General features: G+C 39.4%; 1 protein-coding gene across 1 annotated transcript in view; it reads right to left on the reverse strand.

Annotated features, from left to right (window-relative positions):
• Positions 1-25950, reverse strand: part of vex (somatomedin B and thrombospondin type 1 domain containing protein vexed) — an 87751-nt gene that overhangs the window by 37116 nt on the left and 24685 nt on the right. The window lies entirely within an intron of this gene.

Below are 25950 nucleotides of genomic sequence, written 5' to 3' on the forward strand. Positions count from 1 at the left end.
TGTTGGCCAAAAAAAGGGGGCCTGGGGACACCGGATTAGGTCTAGTGTTGATGAGCAATCAGTGTTCTGGATCAATGCCAGTCGAGCTTTTTTTGGGGGGTCCTATCTTATCTACCAGTTTGACTTTGCATCTGGGTTCATTCACTTGGCATAGATAATACATTAAATTAATTAATTAACGTTTCGTTTCATTGAGTTTGATATAATATCTTGAAATTATATTAACCCTGGCTAAAAACAATGCTTTAAAATATTTATTTCTAAGCTTTCAGAAATAAAGGGAGCCTTGCTCAAAGTAAACTAATTTAATTTACAAAAAAAAAATGTGTAAGATATTTTAATAAATTAATATATATACTTAAAAAAATATTTATAAAAAAATATTAAGATGTTTTAAATATAAATTGAACATTTAATTAATCATTTTATTTATTTGTATGGATACATGGGGATTCCCCCAAGCCGTTTGAAAATGTGTTGTCCGAAAAGTATGCTATGGAAAATTCACAAATTTGTTTAGCCAGAAGCTAGGGTTTGCTGTTTAAACAGCCCGTTGTTCCTTTGTATCAGTATTTTGCAAAAATGCATACAGACCTTTGTTATTTGAAGGATATCGGAATTATTGATATATTTTTTGTGCGTGCCTAAATCACCTACAGATGCCCATTCTCCCCCGAGTTTTGTTATCAATTGTGCGAGGGACACGTTGTTTATGGCGTTTACATTGCTCGTATCACTCACACAAAACGCACACCATCGCATGTCCACACACGCACACACACGTGTGTACATAGACAGGGACATTTAGGAGTGTTTACATTCTCACTTTGACATTTGATTTCGCTTATCGGGAAGCATGTTGGCCCACCATGAGGACCATAAAAAATGTCGCCTATGGAATACGAAGGCCGGAGAGTGTAAACAAAGCAAAACAGGACGAAGGAGAAAGGAGAAAGTAAGGGGGGGGGGGTTGGGCGGAAAGGTCCTGAAACGCTAAAAAGAAGCATCAACAAGCGACCGATTTGTTGTTGTCTGTTGAAGTCTGGTTGGTCCTTCGAGCCGAATATTTCAGCACACGTCGTTACCTCTTCCGTACATCCCAGTTTTTCCCGATTTTCCCCGGCCATCCTTTAGGTTTTTTTCTTTTTTGGTATCTTCCTTCTTTTTTTTGGGCTTAAACATGCTTCAATAGCTTTTAGCATTAAATTTAGACTTTTATGTGTTTATTTGCTTTGCACGTTTCATTTTGCCGACACTTTGTCTTTGCATTGCTTTTGACCTCCTTCCCACTGGGCTTTCCCCCTGACTTTCTCCGCCATTTCTCCCCAATCTCCGCTGTCCATTCCGTCCATGTCCCTTTTTTTCCGGCCACATTTTCGGCCCGACTTCGTATGTGTCCGTGTAAGTTTTATTTAATACGACAAATGGCCTGTAACTGGGATTTAAATAAATGTAGCCAATATCCAAGTCATGTCCCCACAAGCAAATAAGTGTATGTATTTTATATATATATATTGTATGTATATGCACTTGATTTCAGTTGATATACTTAGTGCGACAGGCATATCTGCCATCGATCGTTGGAAAGGCCTACGGAGCGAATAAAATTTTCATTTTTATGTAGCTGCAAAGCATAAGGAGCAAATTTTCCAGCTGCGTTGCCGGGAAAAGGTCCTTCGGGGAAAAGGAGCCAAACGGATGCCCTGACCCAAAACATTGAGCTGTGAAGAACTGCCCGGGACTGCTGCATATAACGACTTTTATATGGCACTATTTTATAGGGGGGAAAACAGTAACGTCTTGAATATCATAAATGTTGAAAAATGTATAAAAGGAATTTTAAAGAAAACACTGTGCCTTAAATTATAAATAACTAAACTATTTTAGCACTATAGTAGTGCTAATTAAAATGTCTTAAATCAACTGACCTCTTAAGTGTACATAAATTAAACAAAACATCTCTTGAGTGGGTATTAAAGTTGTCTATTCTGCATTATATTCAAGCAATTCTGAGCACATAATAGTCAGAGACATTCGTTTTGCTCAAGCGAACAGCATCTGATAAACTCAGACAACTCGAAGACACCTTCACTAACAAGCTGCATTCAAATGCAAAATCTTAGGCCCAACTCTTTCCAACTCTCTACTCAAATAGGAAATATGAGATTTGGATAGAACACCATGGCCTCGGGCCAACCGAAGCTTCGACTTATGTTTAGCTCTAATTGCACTTGCAGCCCGGGGAACTTTCTCAGAGAAAGTGTCCGATTTCGGCGGCTTCTTTTAATTCATGCCAGTTTGGTAAATGTAGAGAAACTGCAAAGTAGACCCCGAAGTGTACACTTGGAAAACTAAGTAACTAATAAAAGATATTGAAAAGGAAAAATGCAGTTTCAACTAAAAAACATTTTGTCTGCAATCCTATAAAAAAAACAAAAATGTAGAAACCTATATGATATTGAATAGTGTTTTTAAAATGATGAGGAAAATTCAAATTAATTAAATACGTAAGCACTAAGAACTCGTTTGTTCATTAAAAGAACATATTTTTCGAAGTCATAATCACTAATCTGCATGCCTTTTTTTTCTTCCAGTGCCTCTAGGCTAAAAGCGTCAGTTTTGGGTCTTAACAAGAAAACTTTTAGCGCGGTTTTTCGGCTTCATTCGTTTTCATTCATTTCGCACTGTCCCAGTCCCTTTTTGCCAGCTTTTTCCCAGCTTTTCCCTGCCTTTCCACTCGATCTGTGTGGTTTGTTTGTTTGCTGGCCTCTGACGCTGCAAACGAAATGAATTTTATATTGAAATAGTTTTAGACGGCTATTGGCGCTTCCTTTTTTTTTTTTGGCAGTAAGGGGCGTTGGAGTGGGCGTGGCCGGGGACCATTTAGCACATTAAGGCCGCGAAAGGATTTCCTTTTCGCTACGGCAAATTCGAATAGTTTTCTTCGGTATTCTCGCATTTGGATAGGAATCGTAGCAAAGTGGAAGTGGAAAAAAGTGGGTCCTTTTTTTTGGGTTTTTCGGTTATTCGGTTTCGAGTGTTGGGTGTTGGCCCCGGGTCACTAAGTCCATTAACGTGCGGTTTTAATTACGTGTCCATTCCGCTTTCGTGTCATATTTCTGGCTCGTGGCACGTATAGCGCTGCTTAAAGAGATTAAAAGCGGGTTTGATTTGCATAAAAATGGTCTGCATGCTTTTAGACAAGGCAAACCGGGCCAACAAAAAAAAACAGCAAGGAGGACCAAAAGTACGTGGGATAAAGGCCAGAGACAAAGGACGCAAAAAAGCGTGGGAAACGCCGAAACAGAGGCGAAATCTGAATCTGAATCCGAAACCGAATCAGCAACAGAGAAACTTTTCGCCCGATAAAAGTTTTAGCCACCCGACATCTGCATCGCAACTTGGCAGCTGTATCTGAATCCGTATCTGTATCTGTATCTATACTCCTATTCCCATTCGTATCTGTTTTTGGCCGTTGACGTTCCGTGTTCTGTGTTTTGCATCTGTCATTTCAGCGCGTGCGGATAAGCCGGCCTAATTCCGAACCAACTCAAACGAATTGAGTTGGGGAAATGCAAATCCAGGCGCCTCATAGATATAAGCAGCCCAGTCCGATCTCACATCTGTAATCCGAAGTTTTTTTTTGATTGGAAATTAAACGACGAGGTATGACATTCTTTATCAAATCAAGGCGTAAATATGCTAAAGATCACTATCATTTTGAGGAAAATTTATTTTTTGACCAGTTTTCGAAATTTTTTTAAGGGGGTACATCACGTTTTTTTGCGAAAAATGGAAAAAATTCAAAATTTTCTAGGTTTGAATGCCAATGGATTGGAAATTAAACGACGAGCTCGACGAGGTATGACATTCCTCATTCTGACTTTTATTTTTATTATGGCAGCCAAAAAACCGAATTTTCATGGCGAAAAAATGGGCTTGGATTTTTCTCAAAAACACGAGAATAAGATTTTAGTCAAAAATACGACTTTTCTTTCCGGTTTACCACTCGTAGTTTAGTCAAATCAAGGCGTACAGCTAAAAGACCGACTGTTTTGAGCAGCTTGCTGAATATGCTAACGATCCATATCACTTTAAGGAAAATTTATTTTTTGACCCAATTTCTCATATTTTTATAGGGTAAGCATCGTGATTTTTTGCAAAAAATGTGAAAAGTTAAAAATTTCCAGGTTTGGACGCCAATGGATTGGAAATTAAACGACGAGCTCGACGAGGTATGACATTCCACATTCTGACCTTTATTTTTATAATGGCAGCCAAAAAACGGCATTTTTAGGGCGAAAAAAAGGGGTTAAGATTTTTTGTCAAAAGCACGAGAATAAGATTTCGTCAAAAATGAGACTTTTCATTCCGGTTTTTCAATCGTAGTTTGTCTAAATCAAGGCGTTTAGCTAAAATACCGACTGTTTTGAGCAGCAAGCACTGCAAAATTATCGACATGCTGTAGTTGGCAGGAGGAAAGATAACTTTTGAACGGGATACTGAAGCCGAACATGTTTCGGGTGGCACGAAATAAAAACCGGCGCTCCCGTTTCCGTTTCCGCTTCCTCCGTCGCCTCCGATTCCGCTTCCGCTTCTGCTTGTGCTTCTGCTAACCCTCATCCCAACAGCCCGACATCCATTCCTTTCGCACTCGCACTGGCTGTCGCCCGCATTTGGCTAGCATTTGGCTCATTATTTATTTTCAACTAATTAGCGGTTTTTTGCCGCTTTCGCCGCTGTCATATTCATTTGCTGCAGCCCTGAGCCAAGTCAGCATTTTCGCAGCAGTTTCGCAGCGGAGACAAAAGCGTTTCGCGGGTTATCAACTGAGCACACACAGACACTCGTGTTCCCAGTGTGAGTGCGTCCCCGGTGAGTCATGTTACTAATTAGTTGCGGATATGTGCGACAGGCTCACACGGATACAGATACACGGATGCACGGGAGCAAGGATACACGGCAGGACGAACTTTGCAGCGCTTTGGGAGCTAAGCGTGACTCAACGCACCACCTTTAGGTAACCTCACCCTTTTACCCCACATTTCTGAATATCAAATAATATTTGCAGCAGCCATAAACTAAACGCAAAACTTTGCTGAAACGACATTGCGCATACGCCGCATTGTCTGCGCCCCCAAAAGGTACGCACACTCACACTCCTCACACACACACACAGGTCGTTCCAGGAACCATTCGCTTTCAATTTGTGAAATTCTATCACTTTATAATGCGAAATTAAATACTAATCAAATGGGGATCGTATCCGCAAAATGACAAAAGCACTTTTATGTCGCCATAGTTGCTTGCGATGCCTCCGATGCTGTCGTCCTTGGTTACCGCTCGCTTCTCAAAATTATGTTTTAATAGGCAGTCTATTAGGTTGAAAAGTTTTCCGCACCGCAAGATGAGCCGGGTCAATGGCCTCCACATCGACTGAATAGCCATTTGCCAACGCCTTCACACGGCCATGCTCTCCCCACTTCCGGTTTTTATCGCCGGAAAGCCGAAAAAACGCCGGAACCTTAAATCGATTTGTGCTGATTGCCGGGGGCGAACGCAAGTGATACATCAAAAATATTTCTGGGACTTGTTTTTGTGCCACTTACAAATAATACTCAATGATTTTGCAAACAGTAATTGATTCAGTAGGTTTGATGTAGAATAAGTCTGAGTTGCAGATTACTTCAACTAAATATTTTATATAAATACTAAATTTATTGTCTCTTGTTTAATGTTTAAAATGTATGCTAGATATTTTATGAGGTTCTTGGTTTTTTTAAATTATTTAATTTACTATTTTTAATATTTTAAATATATTTTAGCGAACAACTCCTAACTCATTTAAATTATAGAACTTAGAGTTTAAAGAGGAGTCGGACCATAAAAATTATTACCATCACCATTATAAGGGTATTCTATTCTCTTCGTAAATGTTAAACTTTATTTTCAGTTGTCTAGAATATTTTTATAGGAACTCCTGAGCTCTGTAAATTTTCTGCAAGTGTATTAAGATCGCTGCTGATAAACAAATGCATTAGACTTGCATGTTTTTGGTTGCCGCCGCTGGCGTTGCTTAATTTTAATTAAAAGCCAGCTTGCGAGGGCCTCGTCACCGTACACTTAACCCTCTTCGCGCGCCCCTGACTATGCCCCCCTTTCGACCATTGTGTGGGTGATGTGGCCGTCGTGTCTGGGTTAGACCGCAAATGCAGACGCTCTAGGTTCGCCGGAGCTGGGAAACAAGTTGCAATTGTAGTTGGAAATGAACTCAAATGGTAACCCCTTTTCCGGCGCCACTGAACGGGTCAATTGGCACTCTGACCTGTGGAAAAAAAAGAAAGATCAAGAGAGGAAGGAAGAGCGAAAGAGCAATGTAATCGCGATTCGTTCCCACTGCCCATTTCCGTTTCCGCCCGCGCTTATGACGTTAAGCTCCCGCTGAATGGAAAGCCCATGGAAAACGGGGCTGGGCGACAGGACGTGAGGCTACAATTCAGTTGGGAAATCAATTCGGAATGCCCGCTCGCCCTGGCAACGCCTTTGTGCGCGTTTTCTATGCCATTAAAAAATTATTTCACTTTATATCTTAATTAAATTTCGCGTCGTTTTGCGGCGCTTCGTGTCTGGGAACCTCCTCTCCCCCTCAAATTGCCACCAAACACTGCTCGGTGCAAAGTAAAGTAAATTAAATTAATGTTTTGTAATCTTATAAAGCCAGCCAAAAATAACAAAACAAAACACGGCCAGCAACGAGGATGCGCCATTAAATGGCCAACAAATGAAGCCGAGTCCGGGGCGCAAAAAAAAAACCCGAATAGATAAATATTCTTGCTGGCTGTTTTGGGCAAGTTTTTCCCTCATCTGGGTCCCTGACGAATGTCCGACATTAGGCACCATTTGCCAAAAACTACGGATAAATGTTGAGATATCCACAAAGCCGGGGCGATGAACTGAATCCGGGTAGTCGTGTTGGGATCTAATCAATGCCAAATGTGCATGACGTTGGCTCATTAAATTAGCTCGGAATATTAAAAATCCCAAAGGGGACCCTGACCACACGGAGCTTTAAAGCTATATAATATATTTAACTATTCAGCTGGAATATCCCAAAAGAATTGTGAAATTTCTTGACCATCTCGGTGTCTTAGTACCAAGCCACTTGAACTCCTTGGCCAGCCGACAAATGACCGAATGAGCAGCTAATGCCCAAGTAAGCCGCATAGTTTAGCCGGGCTAAGACCCCTCCACTTATAAAGACCATTCGCGACTCAAAGAGAACTATGCAAATTAAGAGCTATGCAATAAATAAGAGACAAGAGCAGGACAACTCGAGAATATTGATGCCCTGCAATAAATCAGAAGTTATAGTGGGTTTTATGGAGAACTTCAATATTATTGGTAATACAAATGGAACTTTTAAGATTCTTAAAGTTTAACTGTTCTTGGACTTTCGATATATGATGATGATATGAAATGATAGACATGATTTCCTTTCTCATTTGTGTAATGATCCAACAAGTTATTGGGAATTTCCTTATATAAATTTCAGTTGCTAATGTGAATCCTTAAAGTTCAAGGACCTGAAACTTTTGAAATGACGTGCAGTATTCAGGGTATACTTTATTCCAACAGCACTTATGCACAAACAGACGGACCTGCGTAGGTAATTAATTAAGCGGGCCTCTTGATTACAGAATGAAATTGACGCCATTTGCCGCAGTCGTCAAGTCACAGGTAAGTGGAGTGATGGAGTGATGGAGTGATGAGAGGGGTGGGAAAATGGGGGAAATTGTGAGGGGTGTGGACTGCCAGGTGGCCACAAAGTTGGCTCTAAGTGTAGGACACTTGGGGGCATGCTTAATGCTTGTTTAGGCCACTCAACTCTACTGCCAAAGGGCTACACAGGAAGAAACTATTGGATGTCAATTGAATAAAATAATTTTAAAGATAACCAAAAGAAGTAGTGAAGTTTATAAGATCCCACATGCTTAATATACTTATATACAATAATAATAATAATATAATATTATATATACACATATAAATCATAGAAAATCGTTGATAGTTTCCTGGCTATACTCCAAAATATTATATATTCACATATATATATATAAATATATTTATCTCTCTTTTTTCTCAGTGCAGCCCTTCAACAGCAAAGAAAGGGAAATGTTTGTTCGCCGCCAACACCATTTGTTTGGCAGGCAATTCTACGAATTATTTTCAGTTTCAACTAATGCCCCTTGAGCTCCATTCCATCTACATTGCCATTGCCATTTCCATTCCATTGTTGCGCTCCGTTTTAATAAAGTGCAAAAAAGTTTTTCGCCTTCTCGGAGTGCAGATTAAATATGCAGGCCGCACTCTCCAGCGACCTCGCGATGGATGATAATAATGATAATCGCCCCGCCATGATAACGATGATTAGGATGGCGATGACTACGGGAATCTCCACCCATTTGCCGCCAAAAAGTTTTATGCATTATGTAGCTGAGACGTCTCTGCCTTAACTTTTCCGCAGCTTAAAATTGTATAATACTTTTGATTAAATTAATCGAGTGCCTGTCCCCAGAGGTGGTCGCCTGTTTCCGGACTCTTTTCCAGTATGGTTTAAACACATTTTCCGCCTTATTTTGCTTACCTGAAAGTAGAGAGATGCAAAAGATGTTAGAATTGGTTAAAATATAAGCTTTTCTATTTAAAACTTAAAGTGGTTGGATATTGGTAAAAGCTTGTCTATAATAATCTACTAAATGATATAAATAATCTTTATACCCGTTACTCGTAGAGTAAAAGGGTATACTAGATTCGTCGGAAAGTATGTAACAGGCAGAAGGAAGCGTTTCCGACCCCATAAAGTATATATATTCTTGATCAGGATCACTAGCCGAGTCGATCTAGCCATGTCCGTCTGTCCGTCTGTCCGTCTGTCCGTCTGTCCGTCTGTCTGTCCGGATGAACGCTGAGATCTCGGAAACTATGGGAGCTAGGCTATTGAGATTTGGCGTGCAGATTCCTGAGCTTCCTACGCAGCGCAAGTTTGTTTCAGTAGACTGCCACGCCCACTCTAATGCCCACAAACCGCCCAAAACTGTGGCTCCTACAGTTTTGATGCTAGATAGAAAATTTTAACTGAAATGTAATGTTCTCATCAATACCTATCGATTGACCCAAAAAAAAATTTGCCACGCCCACTTTAACGCCCACAAACCGCAAAACCCTGTGACGCCCACAATTTTCATGCTAGATAAAAAATTTTAACTGAAATGTATTGGTCTCGTCAATACCTATCGATTGATCCAAAAAAAAATTTGCCACGCCCACTCTAACGCCCATAACGCTTAAATCTGTATACCGCCGGTAGGTGGCGCATTTTAATCTCGCTTTGCTGCTTGCATATCTCCATTTAGCTGAGTAACGGGTATCTGATAGTCGAGGTACTCGACTATAGCGTTCTCCCTTGTTTTTTTATGAAATATATATTTTTTAAAACTCTATTGAGGATGTTTGATGAAGCTTTAGTCGAACCCGTAGAAAATGTGTTATTCAATGGTGGGAAAAAGTGTTAAGTAAGTGAAACAGTTCGATTCGGACCCTAGTTCTTGCATTTTAAATTTCCTTAAGCTGTCTAAAGCTGAACTTAGCCTGCAGCCGTGGTTATGAGTTGTGCAATCGATAAGCAATCAATGGCGGAACCCCCAATCTGAAACTTAACCACTCCTGGTGCTCATCTAATGAAGCCATCGCGAATCTCGTACAATTTGCCAAATGAATCGCTGCCAGTTTTGTGGCGAGCCGAATCACACGCGTCGCACTAGCACACCCACTTTCACACACCCACCCACTCACACACACACTTTCTCCCAGCAACAACTCGCTTTCACTCTGCCAAAAACGACTGCTCAAACTGCTAAAGTGAAGTTACTTTTTGAAACAGGTAAAGCAGCACCACAAGCTACATAGAAAAACAAACCAATGTAAAACTATGTCTTGGTTATCGAAAGGAATGCAATAAAATACACTGTGCTTTCAAGTATGATATTTTAAAATTAATAAAATATAGAATAAAATATTTTAAAATAAAGAAAACGATGAGAATACAAAGGAATGCATATTTATTCCAAGGTATATGCTTTAAAGGTGGTGTCTAAAATAAAAAGTGTTAAGAAAAGCTTTAATTAAGACACATTACTTAAGTATTATTATTAAGTATTTCCAAATTATTCACAAGCTTTTTCAATATATATGGTAAATTAAGGTGACCCAAATATTTTTATTATAGTACTATAGTACTGACATTTTCTAGTCCAATTGAAGAACTTTTAACAATTGCCTTTTCTTAATTTTTAGAAGTAATTATCCAGAGATGACATGGATAGTTTAGATATAGAAGTTCGCCAAATATTAATTATAACATATAGCTACTGGAATTGTCTCTATCTTTTTAAATATTTTTTAAAATATCCTTACATTTCTTTCAATAAGTACCGTAAATCATTATGGATTTTCTAAAACCCAGCCTAGGCTTATATTCTATAATTACCCTTTGCATCTTACATAATTTTCTCTCCGTGCAACCACCTGCTCCTGCCAATTTGCACTTTCCCGCCCCCTCGCACTACCCCTCTGCCACTCCCCCTCCCTCTGCCACGCCCATGCCCTCGCCCCGCCCACTTTTGGTTACCACCGCATCCTCTTGCCTTCTACGAGCTGCGGTTTCCTTGGTTTGATGGGTTTTTGCGGTTTGTTTGTTGCACGGTGGCAACTTCGACATTGCTGCGACATTGTGACTCTGCCTCGGATTCGGATTCAAACACTCGTTCCGAATCAGAATCAGAATCTGAATGTTACTCTTCAAATTCCATGCCAGAATGCGGCTTCATTTGTCAATGCTGGATGGCTGGCGGGGATTGGGAATGGTGGCCTTTGACAAATGTCAGCGCGCCCGACAGAGATGGATGTAAAAATCCATCTGGCGAAAATAAAAATGTCGCCGGGCCAAATAAATACAAATAAAGTGCAATTCCCCATCAAATAAGTAAAGTCAACTGCCAGTCAGCCAGTCGGGCTGTCAAAACGAAAGCTTTCCACTTTAGCATCTAAAATGCGGTGACTTCATTTCCCAAAGGCCAAAGTGAGCGAAAACAATGGCCAGGGCAAATATGTGTAAAATTTACTAATGTTATTGCCCATATTTTCGCTACGCCCTCCGACATTTGCGGATTATTTGTTTGGAAAACGGGGAAATGCAAATATCGAGTTTTGAGGAGCAGCGGTTGGTTTCGCTTTGCCATAATTGTGATCGCTGATTGATTTTCTGTCTGCCTCCCAGGGTGTCGATAAGCCGCTCCACTGGCCAATTCAATTAGGCGAGCCGTAAAGCTTCCAAAACTCCACTGTTCTCCGTTTGCCACTCTGAAATATTCAATCTGCGCTGCCTTTAAAGTCGAAACAAGGGAAAAATTGAGTCAACTGAATGAGCAAAGTGCACAGAAAATGAAACCCAAAAGTGGGTCTCGGATCGAGCTGCACGTGCAAAAATATTCATACTTAAAAGTTTTGGGGGAGCCACAGAAATCTAAAGAGTTCTTAAATCATGTATAATGGTGCACAAAAGTATGCAGTGAAAAATTTCTATCGTATTTAGGATTTTCAAAGTTTGAATATTGTGTTGCATACTTTTAGACATACTGATTCGGAACCCTACTAATATCATAAGTTTAGTTACCTATTTTTAGTTCATTATTTAAATATTTTTTGTATATTTAATATTTAATTGTAGGAATTTCTCTCAGTGTTTGCCCAACTCTTTGTAGTCCGCCCTGCCAACACTTCTACTATTCCTTTAGTTTTCTGCTCCGCTACCCCTATGTGTTATGGCAAAGCTGAAAACTTATGCTTTTGCCAGTTTATTGTCTTGTTTTGCTTTGTTTGGCGACAGCCAGCAAAACAAAGTGGTAAAATCTTTTTCGAGCACCCACAATATTCTTTAAGCCCAGATTTAAATACACTCGACCAGCCAGGTTGCGTTTGGATTTCGAGAAGCATTTTAGTTGACTTTTAACTTAAAGGTACTAACATTTTGAGATAGTAAAAATTAGTATAGTTAGGTATCAGATATCTTGATTAAGGTTTCATTTATTTTTATTTAAATTTTTTTATGGGCACTTTATATATCTTGTATATTCTAGTAAACAAATTAATTAAGGCCTTTTTTTCAATAGTTCTGAAGTATGCCAAAAACTTTGTACTAGTCACCGCTAATAAAGTGCCTTGACATTTGGCTAAGGGCTTTGTTTGGTATGTGAAATGAAGAAATTTTCATGTTTCCCGAAACGTTTGCCACTTACAATTTACCATTTACCAACTACCAACTTCTGGCCCCAAAAACTTTTGTTGTGTCACTTTCAGTCTGGCTGGGAATTTACGATATATAAAGTATGCACAACAACGCACACTCTATACACCATACACCATATACGTATATTTGAATAGTTCGGCGATTTTTGTCTTTCATGCATTGGCTTATTACGTTCGCTCCTCCATTTTCCCTCCTCAATAGGAAGATAATAACTTTTCATATTTTGCAAACAATAAAGTGAGCGGAAGAGGTGGGTGGTGAAAACTTTTGCTACATAAACAAATTGGCGGGACATGAGCGAAGATGGCTTTTAAGTGCCACCCAAACTCATATTGACCGCTCTGCGGGGACTTAAACAGTATGATTTCTTGGAAAAGTAATTTATTATTGATTTATTCTCTTAAAAGATACATATTTTCTTTTGAAATTCCAACACACAGTTACTAGTAAGACTTTTCCTTTCTGACGCCTTTTTTTATTAGCTATTTATTTGACTCTATTCATTCATGTCAAATGGATTGACGACTTATTTATCGATTTTCAGCAACGCCTTTTCATAAAGCTGTTCAGCAAATCCTTTGAGGATACTCATTCATTACGTATTTATTAATTTGATTTTCCCCTTGTAGGTTACTCTTTTTCATAAGGTCCTTACGCTTGAACAAGACATATGATAAAAGATATAAATAACAAGAAAATATAAAAATCATTTAAATATTTTGGCTTGTAATTTATGTAGATGCTGCTTTCAGGTTTCTTGGACTAAGCTCTTTTATTTTCATTGCCAAAATATCATTTTTCATCCTTAAAACCCTCTAAGGGTATTCAGCATTTCGGTTTTTAAAGGCTTATCTTGCTTTTTTAACCTGGTCCTGTAGGATTTGCCGAAAGTTCAGACCGCAGCTGAATTTTGGTGGAAGTTGGATTTTGTGGTTGGTTTAAGGGAAAACTGGAGGGGTCGAAAGGGCGTCATTAAAAATCATTAAAAACCAGTGAAGCGTTGCAAATGCGACCGCTGTCCCTCCGGCCAGCCGTTTGAAAGGTTCAGCATTTTTACGCCACTTGCCGAAGGACCCGGGGCTGGTTTTTATCCTTATTCCCGATGCCTCTTCCTTTTTCTGCTCCGGGGACACTTATTATATAAAAATGATATACGCACTCGAATCAAACTAATTCCGGTGGATGGGAAGTGTATATATGATTAGGCCTTTGTGATGCCCTTCACGGAATTTTTTAGTTTTGCTTGATCTTTCTATGTCCTTTGGAATTGTTTAAAGCTAAGGTCAAAAATAAGAACTGTTGAAAGTATTATTATGTGCTAAAATATTATATTATGAAATTCTATTTACTAAACTAAAAATAAACGAAATTATTATTTTAAATCTGCTGAAAGGGGCATTCCCAGTTCAGTTTGAACTCATTGTAAATACTATGGTTTAAAGTTGTGTTTTAAAAGGCATAAAAAACCAATGATTATGTTTTAAAGTGCCAATATATAATCTTATATCGCTTTAATGAACCATCAAGGGACCATTAGTTTCTGCTCGAAAAGGGCATTTTCGCATTCCCCCCTTCGGTTCGATTTTATTACAAATATTTTTTTTTTGCCCGGCCAAATATGGTTTTTAAAGCACACTTTTGTGGGCTGCTGGCTGCTGGCGGTTATTTGTTACAGTTGGCCGTCCTTTGATTGGCCAGGGCCATTTGAAACGACATACCATACTGGCGGTCCTTGTGCGTGACTCCGCCATTGTTCTCGGCACGAGAATTTAATGTTTTGCCAACAATTGCGCCTCAGAGATTTGAAAAGCAGATTCGCTCCAAAATTTATTTGCGTTATTATTTAGTGGGTGCGTGTGTTTGGGGAGTGGAGTGGAGTGGAGTGGTTTTAATGGCACTTACAAATTAAAGCCACGACTGCTTTAAGCGACTTACATCGCCCCATGAATGCCTGATGATCCCTCGTTCCATCTCGCTCTATCTCCTTTCCGGCAGGACATTGTCCACTTACAATAATCACACAATTTACACGCATTTTGTGTCATCGCAACGAGCAGTGGCGAAATATCTTTATATATAAATGCCGGGCACATACCACACCGACTGGCTGGAGAATGGCAGTAAATAAACTAATGCGGCTGCTTGTTAAGCAAAGTGCCGTCATCTATTAGACAATGTCCCCGGACCCAACTGGTCCAACATCCTGCTCAAACTCCCGGACAAATGAACTGAACTCGACTGAATGACGAACTCGACGGAGTCCAAAAATGACGTGGAATGGGGCTACAAATGGTATTGGACCAAGGCAATTTTTCTCGGCTCTAGCTGGACACAAATATTCGCCATGTTTCCAACGACAGGCCACAGAGAAAAAAGATATATGATATAAGCATTTTTCAGGATCTGATTTGAAGGAGTTTTGGGTCAAAAACAAACCCTTCTTCATGATTTTTTTTAATACTTCTAACGATATTTTAAACTGACAAATATGGATATGTTTAGGGTATAAGTTTGCTTAGTTGATTGAACAAAGAATTATTAAAAAATATTGAGACTTAAAAAAAAATTGGAGATTACAAGAAAGTTGCAAAGTACATTTATTTAGCAATTGTAACTCAAAATCTATTGCTTGAATAAAGGAGTTTAAAAAAATGCTTTTTTTATAAATAATGTTTTGAGCTTATTCCCGATTTCTTTCAGTGTAGCAACGGCTGCATCTGCGAGTGCGTAGCATGTGTGACAAATGTCTGGAATTCCCTTCCGCCGCTTTTCCCCCCACCACCACTCGCAATTCCCAGCGCTTGACTCTGGTTTTGGGTTTTTTGCCCATGTTTTTATACCATTTTTGTGTCTTTTTTTGCTTTGTCGTCATGCATGTGACTCATTAAGGAGCAGCAAGTAACGAGTCAACAGGACAAACTCCCTCCGTTCACACAGCTAAAAAGTATTCACATATCAAATATAAATACATATAAATAAATTACAAATAAATATTATCAAATATAGAAAAAAGGAATCATAAATCATATTCAATATTGATCGCTGTTCAAGTTTTCTACATATCAAATGCATGCGTATATTATTCAAAATATATATTTAACATATACATTTTTTCCTGTGCATATTCCCTGGTCTCCACGCGAGTTCCTTCGACTGGAAGCAAAACAAAGCGAGCTGAGAGCCCTTTCCTCCACTTCTGCGACTGTCACTCGTACGTATACGAAATGTCCAGAGGAGTTGGGGGCAAAAAACATTGAGATGACTCGGGGAAAGTGCTGCAGAAAAGTGGGAAAAGCCGGAAAAGCGACCAACAGATGAACTGTCAATGCACAAATGCTGACAAGTGAAATGCGGATTGAAATGTCGCTGAAAAAATTGAGCAGTAAGTCTCATTTATTCGATAAGCTGATTAAAACAAACGCGGTTGCACACAAAAAACATATTGAAAAATTTTTAATAAACAAATAAGTGCATTGTGGGTAGCCAATACACTGAAAAGCCTATGAATATTACTATAATAAGCCTATGTAATATTATTTTTGAATGGCCCATTAAAGCAGTTGTTTCACTTTACTTTTAAAGATAACCTATTCATATTTCAAATTATTGTCATGTTGTGATTTAAAGATTAACCAAATTGATTGTTTCTAATATTAAATGATTTGTTTTTTAATATTTAATGCAAGGTAAGCCTAATTGAAACCAATCAAAGTGTTTTTAAAGTTTAGGCCAACGGAATAATAGGGAAAAACACTTGAATCTCAGTTGAGGGAAATCAAGCGATAAGCAGCTCCAAAATATGGAGCATACAAGGTGCCAGTTTTGGCCAACGATACAGTAGCCATCGAGGAAAGTTGAAGGAGCAGGCGAAATAAATAAGAAATAAACGAAGCTACTTAAACGCTTCAGTGCCACCGGGCACAGCAGGTGCTCCTTAGTCCTGCCTCCCAAGACCCAAGTCCCGAGTCCTGAGTCCTGGCTCTTTGCTCCAGGCTCTAGGATTCTGGCTCCTTGGTGCTGCCTGTTCTGGAGATCTTGAAACGCTTTAATGAGCACCAGCTTCCTGTGTCCCCTGCAAATCCTCCTCCCACTCACCATCTTTATCTCTGGCGCCTTTGTTGATTCTATTTCTGGTTCGGACCCGGCAACGTGCTGTCCATACATACGAGCCATTGTTCAGGGGTTCCTCCTCCCAATTCCCGGTTTCCCATCTCCTGGGTGAATTTTTCTATTTGCTTTCTATTTGCTTGGACTATTTGCTAAGCTGCTGCCAATTGTGTGTGTTATCGCTGGCCGTCATAAGGCGGGTGCTCAAATGCTATCCGATGAATCAGGGTCGAAGGACCGAGGACCCCTGGTCGCTGACCTCTGACGGATCCCTTGGATCTTTGGGATCTCTGGCGCTGACTAATGACATATGGCCGTTGGCCAGCGGAATCATTAATTATCGACAGGTGATGGTCCAAATCCAACTCGTAGTGCCGACTATCAATTACCCAATTGCTGCCATAATTCACAGCGAACCAAAGAGAAAGCAAGCCGTTTTATTTATGCTAATTCCGGGGCTCTTTTGAGTTTAGAAACCGCAGAAGTGAATCCCCATTTTTGGCTGGCTTTTCACGTGCGTAAAATAAATTTAAAACGCTCCGCCCCGGCAATTGCTATTTTTGGCATGTTTTATGGCCGCTCGAAGGAGCGAATCGAGGCTGTTTTTTGGGGAAAAGGTTAATAGCAAACTTTTTTTTTCCCCCATATCCGTAGCCGTATCCGCCTTTGCCCCTGGAAAGCTAAAACGTTCTATCAAAAACCTCCCAAAACCTCCGGCAAGAAGCGTAAGCAAAACAGGGGCAACCCACAGCCGAGCGTAAAGTTTGGCAACTCTGGCGAAAGTTCGTTAAGTAAGTGAAAGAGCTGTGAATGATTTATTGCATTTTAAAAATGTAAACTGAGCAGCTGAAGAGCGAGAACAAAAACCGGAACCAGGACAAGGACAAGCCTTTTCCCCTTTAAAGGATATAGAAAATATAAAAAAAAACCCCTTAAGAACCGTCACAACTGCATTGCTGCTGACAAATTGCCACCCGAAACCTGTCTGTGCCCTTGAAGCTTCGAGCAACACACTGCGTATACGTAACCTGCGTTGCGTATACGTATTAGGGCAACTTTGCTTCGCTGGTCAGCTAGTGGTAAAGTAAAGTAAAAAAAAAATAACACTAGATTCGGAGACAAAATCCCCAGGAGGGCCAGACTGGGGGGGAAAAACCTGTCAAAGATTGATTTTCCTGCCTCACCTGAGAGCGTCTGAGGCGAGCTTAAATTGAGCCCTCTGTCAGAAATGGACGCATAGTACAAGGAGGAAAAGCATTGAGAGACCGTTTCGGCAAATATTTAACTTGCAACACACAGGACGAAGCGTGATGCACTGCAAATAAATTGCCAAATTTATTCCTATCCCCAGGCGATGCTTCTGATCATTTACAAAATTTATTCGCATATCCAGAGTTTGCCTTGCGGCATAGATAAAAAACTTTCATTTGACTGAATTGCTTTTTAAATGTATCAAATGTATTTAATTAAAAATTTATTTTTCACAATTCTATCATGCTCCCCAAAAAAGGCAAAACATGTGATTTTATATGTTAAATATAATTGGTGATTTTACTTATGACTCAAATCGATATATTTTTTATTTATTATATAAAAAAACACTGCTGGTTTTATAGGTAAAATATGATTGGTGATTTTACTAACGCTTCCATTTGCTTATTTTAACACTTTCTTGCTGTAGCTTCTACTTTTTTTTCAGTGCGTAAAAGGTAGGTAAACAAAATGGACAATGCACGTTGGATGTTTTTCAGCTGTTCACATCGAAAATTGCTTTCGAAAAGTTTGTTCCATTGCGGCGACAGGCAGGGGAAATCAGAGGGGAGACATCAGAGGACCTGCGATTAAAGCCGAATTCAAGGCGAAATGGCCATTGACGAGCGTTTTCGGCTATCTGGCGATCGCAAATCGGACGGGAATAATGCACAATTTTGTATATTCATCGCTTCCGGTTATAGCCAAGTTTGATTTATGCCGCCCCTCTTAGTTCACCCATCCAAAAGTCCAAAACACACACACACAAGAGAAGGGGGCGTGGCTGGGGGCAGAAACAGAAACAGGAACAGAGACACTGAAATAAATTCAATTGAAATACAATTGGCTTATAAACGAAAGCCTATTTGGCAGAAGACGACGACGACAGCGAAGATAGTAAGGATTGGGTTCTGGAAAAGGGGGTTCCCCGATCGATGGGCCATTCAATATGTGCCCCATATGGCGGGGGCGTGGCAGTGGGCGGCTGAGCTGGGCCCTTGACAATGAGTAGTCAATTGGTTTTGGCCCAGGATGGCAATGATTACGCTGCTGGATTGATTGATTGGCTGATTACACACTCACCGAAAGATAATCTTACTGAAATACTTTTGGCAAAACGCCAGATTCGGTGAGGTCCAAAGGAAAAATATTAAAAAGAGCAAATGAAACGTTTAAACGGTTTCATAAACTTTAAATAGCTATTTAGAAAAGATTTCACTTCTTTAGACTCTACTGTAAACACTTTTTCAAAATAAATCAAAGTAAATTATATGATTTTATGATCTAAGTACTTATTTGTTTACATCTTTTCTAGGATTTGGTACTTAAATACTTTTTATATATATATATTAAATTAAAATTTAAAATTTAACCAATTGTTTTTTGACAACAAATCTATTATAAAGGTACTTATTTTCTAACAATGTAAATACAATTAATAAGATGTTCCACTATATAAGTCAGAAATTATCATGAAGTTATGAGATCTTTTTTTAAAATTTTGGCAGCCAATGTAGTTTGTAAACTTTTTTAATCACGTCTTTAGCTCCTGAGTTCAAGCCAAAGTGAAATTCCAATAATCGAATCTATATACTTGGCCCGCCTGATACTCAATATCGATGAGCTTAACGCTACTTAACTGTGATTACTTCACCCGACTTTCACCGCTCAGCCAGCTCCCTGAAAACTTAAAGTTGGGCTGGATGGATGGCTCAATGGGTGTGGGGATTTGTGTACATATAGGAATGGGGAGAGGGGGTACTTGGGGGACTTCCCCGACGCACAAGACATAATTACAGAAGCGTCAACACATCCTCACCGCTGAGGAAAAAGCGGCTGAAGGTGTCGGGCGTGCGAAAATTCCGGCAGTTTGCCTATTAGTAATTCATAATCCTTTGCCACAGTTGGCGAACCCCTCATCCTCATAAAGCCCACTACCACCCCCACCCCTTTTTGGAAAACCAGGCCCAGTGTGCCAGTTTTCATGAATGGGGCCTTTAATTGAGTGTCCTTACATTTGCCTTTGCCTTTTGTCGTCCTGACATAGCTGGCATATTTGCACGGCTTTGATTTTGTATTCATCTTTAGGGTTTGCAGCACTCCAGATTCCAGATCCCAGAGAAGATCGGGGAACGTGGGGAGTGGGGGAAAACTCGGGAGTTTTTCGTGTATGACCTCAGGAATTTAAGGCCAATTAAATGTTCGACCACTTGCCGTCGGATCGCCAGTCATAAATCAATTAATCTCCGAAACGCAATTAGCCAAGTCAAAGCCGTTGAGGTGTGCGGTTTTGGGTGTGGTGTGCAATTGGCGGGTGGTTTTGGGTTCATTTTGGGTGGTTTTCGTTCGGGTTTTGGGTTGGGTTATGGCTGGATTTTCGTATGGATTAAGATGCGTGGGAGTAATCGATGTTCAAGGCGAAGCAATTAAGTGGCATTAATGTAATGGCTGTGAATGCAGGCCCAACCGCAGTCATGACTTCCTGCCCAAACTTCCGCATAAATAACGGTGGCAGGGGATCATATTTGGTGGCTGGGGCAACGCCTTGTATTATGTGAAAATTAACGAGCATCAGCCGAAAACATAATACCTAATACGTATACAATTGCCTCTGCCAACCGGAGTTTGCTACTCGGAAAACCCAATTACACTTATGACATTTGCAGTGTCAGAGCATCGTGATTGCGGGTGTGCGGGTGTGCGGGTGTGCGTGTGTGTATTAGCACCCACAACAAACACAGCACCACCCACAGCGCCCACAGCACCACCCACACCCACCCAAAAAGTCGAGGTCGAGTAATGAAATTTTCAGTTGGCCAAATAAACGAACGGACACTCGATTGCTACAATTGGGAAACTCTGACAACTAAGATGCGAAAAATAATAGAGGCAAATGAAAACCTATAAATCAATTTTCCACCATGGTGAAATCATTTGAATCGGTTTATTTGATTTTCATCAAATTTCATAAACCTATATAACCTGTAACTATAAATGAAGTAAAGTACTAGTGAAACTATTACCCATTATCTAAGCTGAACAAATTGAAGTAAGAATAATAAATAAATAAACTATCTTAATGGTATATATTCTTTTAGAACCCTTAAGATACCATTGGATAATAAAAGAATAAATTATTACATGATTGCATCAAATGATGATCGATATTAATCGATAATATATCGATTTTAGTTATCTTTTACTCACAAAGGGCCATCCCTAGAGGTTATATGATTAGGAAATTATGAAATACCCCTTTTATATATCCATAGCCCCCCTAAAAACTTTTTCTTTCTGATAAAGGTATCCCCTACGGTTATAAGATTAGGAAATTATAAAATACCCATTTTATATATCCATAACCCCCATAAACATTTTTTTTCTCAAAATGGTATTCCCAAGGGTTATAAGATTAGAAAATTATTAAATACCCATTTCATATATCCATAGCCCCCATTAAATTGTCCATATTACCTCTTGACTCCGTTCCATTCGGCCGTAACGCCCATTAATCACACAGTGTTCAGAGTGGCGAACCACAAACTTTTGGCGCCCTGATCCAAAGTTTATAATTCTGCAGCCGTTCGTTCCTGTTTCTGCCTGCCAGGCTGCCACTTTCAACTGGCGGCGCTGGCTCTATAAAATATTTAAGTCTGTTTTTTGCACATTTCCCTTATTTATTTTATTTCGCAGTGCTTCTTTTTGCCCAAAAACCGCAAAATCGACTCAATAATGCGCCAGCACACACACACACACACACACATGAGGCACAGAACCAATACAAACACAAACAGTAGCAGCATGAAAAGTCGGCGAACAGCGACTGACAGGCGAACAAACAAAGAGCAGCCCCCAAAAGCACATATACCATACCATTCCATACCATACCATATATGGTACTATATGAGGGGGGGGGCTCAGCCTATGGCGCCCCCAAAAGTAGGCTTCGCACTCACCTCGATTATTCATCGAATGTTTCGTTTCGAGCGGTTTACGTTAACGGATTACGAATTACGGCTAAGTGAGTGTGAGTGGGCCAAAAGGATTAAACCGTGAAACTTCCCAGTGCCAAAAGACCCCAGTGATTAATTGGCCCCGTCGAGCGGGGGTAAACTGATTAATTAATTATATTTATTCATTTCAATGAATGCTGATGCGAAATTTATCAGAATGGTTGGTCGCGTTTATTGAATACCATTTATTTGGCACATACCTCAAAATTCGCTGGGTATTGTCTATTGGATTGTTCTATGAAAGGTAATTTTGTTAAGTATTTCCTGTTGGTATATTGATTACAAAGTGGTTCAGTATCTATTTATTAAGATAAATAAAGAGTGATTGGAGACAATTTGAAATCGTCTAAAAACCAAAATCTAAATATATATATAACTATAGATAAATATATTTTTGTTATTCAAGATGGCTTAAGTTGTCCTTTTAAAACGTTTTAAAATTTTTTAAGAAGCTTCAAATTTTTATTACATTTATTTATGTATGTATGTATGTTAAAAAATGTATTTATTAGGTCCATATTTGTTCGCTTAAAAATGTTTTATATCTCAGTAAACTTTTATAAATTGTTTAGTTCTGGAAATTTTATGACGAAATTGTGCTATATAATGTTTTCATTATTAAATGTTTTATTTTCTCTCCTTAAATCACCTTAAAAATGTAAAAACAAACATTCATTTTGTAAGAAACCTATTGTATTTTCCACATTCTCAAAACAAACTGGCTGATGAAGATATATGTAAGTACACACAGATAGAGGTATCTATGCTTTAATCTTTTATCTGCTGACATTGCAAAACATCAGTGGAATAAACAATCAGCGAAGTACAAAGCCACGTACAAAAATATACCGAGTGTGGGGCGGAAACTCTAAGGCCGTAACATATGCAGAACGTACAAAAATTGATCAGTGGAAAGTCAATTCGTTGATGGACAGTTGCCCACAAAATGTTCGCATGCATAAAAATACAATATTGAAGGCTACAGATGGGTTCTGCATGTGTACTATGTGCAGGGCGAAGTCAAACCAATTGGCGAAAGTAAATTTCATGAATTCCCGGCCCAGCGGAATGAAATAAAAATGGGAAATGGGAAATGGGTAGTGGATAAATGGTAAGTGGCGAAGGGAAAATCGGGAAATCAGGCCAGAATGAGAGGGAGATGGCCGCGCTGGGCTGGCAACACGAATATCGCATGCAAATTTCAGCGTCCGCACACTTAATATAATTTCACTTAAAAACACTCAAACCGGTGGCAAAGAGAAAGAGATGGCTGCTACGGGGGTAGAAAGAGAGGGGGCTAGCTCAAAGAAAGAGACGGCAGGTGCCTGTGCTGTTCCGTTGGCCATTTCGACTTTCGTTTGGCCTTTCTTTGCTCTCCTGGCGCTAACGTGACTTTGGCGCGTTAACCTCAATTTATCGCTGCCATTTATGTCCTTTTTTTCGATTACAGCATAAATTGTGGTAGCTAACGTGTTGGCCCGCACACACACACACACACAGGCACACACATTCGTACACCTACCTGATAAATGGTAAACTGCATGCATTGTGTAATCGATAAAAAATAAAATAAAAAAATACAAAAGGCAGCGGCAGCAGCCAGCACGTCGAAGGCAACTGCAAATCCTGGCGCTGGCATGTCCTGGCCCCCTTTACCACTCCCCAACTCCACCTTTGACCCGGCTGAGTGGCATTGAAGGACGACCGCCTTAATGTACATTTGTCTGCCCGCCTGCATGTCCTATATTTCCCCGGATGTATGTCTGTGGATATGTCTCCGAGTGTAAATAAGTAACAATTACCCGTTGACGCGCTGTAAATTTTAAAACGAACTTTCCCGATGCGGAGGACACTCGAAGACATTTCGCCACGAAGAAAGCTAATGCCAAATGAAATTCAAGGGAATGCTGAATGAGCCTTCAGCTTGAGGAAATCGCAGAGAAATGCAGTTGGCTAAAATATATTTGAAGAACTACAGGCAAACTTAGCCTAACCCAAAAAACAAAGTGCCCAAAGAAAGACTTGGTATTGCAATTCACCTTTCTTAGCATATTACTTGATTATTATTTAAGTTTCTTGTGACTCTAACAAAAAAATTAGTAAGTCCAACGATTACACATTCATAAGTTACACTTCAATAAGTTTTTTCAACACTGAGTTTTTTTTTTATTTTAAAATGAAAACATAGTTAATAAATTCCAATTTGTTATTGAAAATTCACCTATCTCTATTTATTAAAGTTTCAAGTGATTACATATTCAATTTTATTATTTACCGCTTAGTTTTTTTAACTTCGTGTTTATTTTTTAAATTTAAAAAAGAAGTTGTATTTTATTATTTAAATTTTGATTTTTTTGAGTGACGTACGTATAAGTATACATCGTACCTAATGTTTTCTTACTTTATTTAAATAACTTTAAGTTTTATCATTCAATTTAAAACGCTATGTGTTAGATTTATTTTTTTATTATTGTTTTATTTTTTATTTAACTCAAATATTTAATATGAAATTTATAACTCAATATTTATTTATTTTATTTATTTATTATTTGTACTATTTCATATTTGTATGAGCATAGCGATTTTATTGTGCCTTGCTATTTGCTAAGCTGATGTTTTTCCTATATATAAATAGCTATTATTAAACATTTTAAAAGTTTATTCGGTAAATCAGATTTTCCTTTATTTCTATGAAAATGATTTATTTACATATCTATTTTTATGTATTTTGTTTTATTGACCACTCTATGATGTTGGCACGCTGAGTTTAATAGTTAATCCTATAACATTAATCCGCAAACATTGATCCGGAAAAGCTGGTTGTCACTCTCATTATTTTTAAACCATTTGAACTTTGCTGCCAAGACCTAAATGAAAGTGCCCGGAATTTAGACAGCTGGCGCCCTTTTTTATGCGCATATATCGGGCCCTCGAAATATGACACATAGAAAAAGCAAGGGCTTAACCATTGAGGATTATTCAAACTAGATTGACAGCCGGATATGGCTTGACAGCCCCTTTTTTGCTTCAAACTCGCTAATCTTCATTCGAAAGGACCTGCTCAGGGATTCTACAGTCGCGCTTTTCGTCGCGGATTGACATATTTTATTTAAGCGCATGCCGAATTTGATTAAATTAAATGTTTTTCCACAATGTCCGACGTGAACTCAAATGTTATATTTGCCTTTCATGTTTTGCATCGGTTATTTGTTTTCCAGCCACATTCGACAGTTGTTCCGGCGAAGAATATTTGCAAAATGTTCGCCGCATTTGGAACATGTTTTTTCGCCATTTCTCTCTGGCCGGCTCTTTTTTCGGGTATTTCTTTTATTCCGATATTGACTTTTTGGCTTAAGCGGAAATTCAATTTAAATGTTCAACATTTTTTTTATTATGCTGGCAAAAATTGTTGATGTTAAGCCTTTTCGTTATTTTACTCATTCTGCTTGCAATCTGCGCGAGGAGAGAGAATGAGACTTTCATATTTTCATATGATAGGGGCCAGAGTATTTGGTTCTTAAATATTTCCGAAATTCAGGAATTACAGGTTGCATCGACAATTAAAAGCAATTGAGAGTGAGTTTTGAAATATGCACAGCACACGGTTGGGATGAAATAAAAGGAAAAGAGGGTAAAGGAAAGCCCAGCCCCTTTCACTTGGCATTACAGGGAAAACAACAGGACACAAAACCCAGAAAGCAGACACGTCCAAAAACATAAGCACATAAAACTACAGAGGAAAACTCGGCACTGAGGTGCTGCCACTGCGGAGGAAATGAAAGTGGGGTTTTGGGATGAATATAAGGATGGGAAGATGGAGCTCCCCGAATGAGACATTGGCGCAATAATCATAAAAAGTCAGTGCGAGGCGACACAATAAACTGCCGCAGGCAGAACGATGATTATGGCACTCTCTGGGTTACGAAGGGGGTTTTTAGGGGGCGATGTAACCCCAACCCATACCAGTAAACCCCCTTTCACATCCCACTCAAACCGGCGAAGACGAGCAGCGTTTGCTTCTAAAGCAGCGGAAACGGAAGCAGAACGGAAGTGGAAGTGGAAGTGGGCCAGGAGGCTGAGCTCTGAGGACTGGGAAAGCCGAAATAAAGGGTGAAGAAAGAGCATTGTCAACTACCTTGGGCGCATTTGTCAGACCTCCCCCCGAAAAGCCCTCATCAGTATACGACTGTCACTTGAATTGCAGCAGTAAGCCCC

The sequence above is a fragment of the Drosophila suzukii genome, chromosome X, assembly GCF_043229965.1.
Source record: "Drosophila suzukii chromosome X, CBGP_Dsuzu_IsoJpt1.0, whole genome shotgun sequence".
Classification (NCBI taxonomy): Eukaryota; Metazoa; Arthropoda; class Insecta; order Diptera; family Drosophilidae; genus Drosophila; species Drosophila suzukii.